Source organism: Loa loa, assembly GCF_000183805.2.
Source record: "Loa loa unplaced genomic scaffold supercont3.365, whole genome shotgun sequence".
Classification (NCBI taxonomy): Eukaryota; Metazoa; Nematoda; class Chromadorea; order Rhabditida; family Onchocercidae; genus Loa; species Loa loa.
Window position 1 is genome coordinate 46530 of NW_018108545.1, and position 2392 is coordinate 48921.

The window sequence follows — 2392 nt, forward strand, 5'->3', positions numbered from 1 at the left end:
TATATATATATATATATATATATATATATATATATATATATATATATATATATATATATATATATATATATATATATATATATATATATATATATATATATATATATACATTATCCTCGATAATTGTCAACTGAAATGGATCGATTTTTGGTAAATGATTTGGATTTGGAGTACAGCCAACTTTTTGTATTTCATTTATTGCGAAGAACTTGAACTGATTTTAACGGCGATTAGTAATAGGTCACAAATTTTGAATCCTATGAATGTTTGTGAGCAATAAGAATGGATTGATGAGAATGGGGACGACATGGTGTACGACACGCTATCTTCTTCTTAGCCTTTTTGATTCTTTTCTTCCTCTCAATGGATTCTGTTTTTGAATACATTTAAATATTTATAGTTTCTTTTTTTAAAAAAAAAATAATTTTATGATATACTTTGAATGAAATTGGAGCAATTTTTTTTTTTCTTTTCAAATCTGTCTAAATTCTGCAAAAGATTTTCATAATAATGATTTATGATATTTTAAAAATTTGTTTTTTTTTTTTGTTAACTAAAGATATTCAAATTTGGAAATTATTTTCTATGCCATAGGAGAGAAAGAGAAATATTGGAAGGGAAAGAGTTCAATAGTTTGATGAATAAAATCATTAGTGAAAGAATTTATAATCTTAGAATAAATAAGATAACAAACATTAATAGCTCAATGTGATCTTTCATATTTAGCATACCAATTCTCACAATTTCAGATTTTGAAATTATTCTTTCCAAGTTACTATTCCTGTTTTATGGTTTTTAGCAGGATTTTCAAAATTTCATTATTCGGAAAATTTCTTGCAATCTTTACCAGGTCATTATACATCAAAGATCTGACAGTCAATCGGTGGGAGGAGGAGGAAGTACTTCATTTAAACGTTGTAGATACTTTCATTGATAATTGATAGCTTATCACTGATCAAAATGTTACTTCAAACATTTTAAACTCTTTCCGTTGCTTGTTTAACATGTGATTAATCATAGATGTTAGTTTAACTTCTTTGTTTTATTACTTGTGTTGTAGTGATGGAATTACTCCTTAAAATTTTACTTTTTAGGATTTCATTCGTCAGCATAGAATGATCACTTGTTGATAACATTTACTAGTGTTATTGATAATATGGTAAGACGTGTACATACAGTAGGATATTGGTCCTGGTGATAGTATTGATATTATCTCATGTGTATGCATGAAGTTTACTTACTAATTTAAAAAAAAATGTTTTTGAAAATTGAATTTGAATATAGTGAGAATTTTTCGAATGAATTCAATTATTTTGATATTAATTCATTCAAATTAATTCAAAATATAGGAATAAGAAAAATTTTTTATTTGTCCAAAAGTTATCGAAAAAGTGGCGGTAAAAATTTGACAATACTTAAAAATAATTCTCTTCTTTCCCTCTTTGCTAGAAGACATAAATCACATTGTTTGAAATTCTTGTTGAATTAGGTCAAATTGTGTTTTCATTTGACCCCAATAATCATGATTATCATGAAAGTGAGCAGGTGGAGGTAACAGGGAGGGAAGGGGGAAGTACTGAGAGTAGGAAAAAAGGTAAAGCGAAGGAAGCAAAGGCAAATGATGGAGGGGAGGGAGGGGGGGGGGGAAAAGTTCCATTTCATGTAGTATATCCGAAAATTTTTTGCGCATCATTCGTTTTAATTTCTTGTGCATGAATTTCGATTTCGTTTTTTTTTTCTTTTTAATTAATCTTTTAAGATAAGGAGAAAACGATTTGAGTAGAAAGGAATGGAAGACATTGGCAGTGATAGTATAGCGGGCGGGTAAAAAGAGAATGAATTTCATTGGAAAGAGAAGGAATGTAAAGGGAAAGGTTCATGCAATGATGATAAAATGACAATAGTACATATCGTTTTTCTTATCATCTTAACAATAGCAATCATTGTGCAATAATGATAACGTAAACTGATAACAATGAAAGCAAAGTAAAATAACAGTAATACAAACAACATCAACACATTGAACATTAATAGTAATAGTTAGAGCAAGAAGAAAAATCGATAGGAAATAAAAGAACAATAAGAAGAACAAGAACAATAACAGTAACAATAACAATAGCAATAGCAATAAGAATAACAACAACAATAACAATAATAATAACAATAACAATAATAGGAAGAAAATAATAAATAAAAGTGATAACAAGCGTAGTAAATGATAACAACAAATAGTTAAAACAATAACACTATACTATTAATCAAAAATGATCGTTCAAAAGTTTATTTTTGATTTGTTCTCGCATATGAACTTTAATAATCAGAATCGATTGAATAGTTTTTAGACTGATAAGAGAGAAGGAGAGAGAGAGAGAGAGAGAGAGAGAGAGAGAGA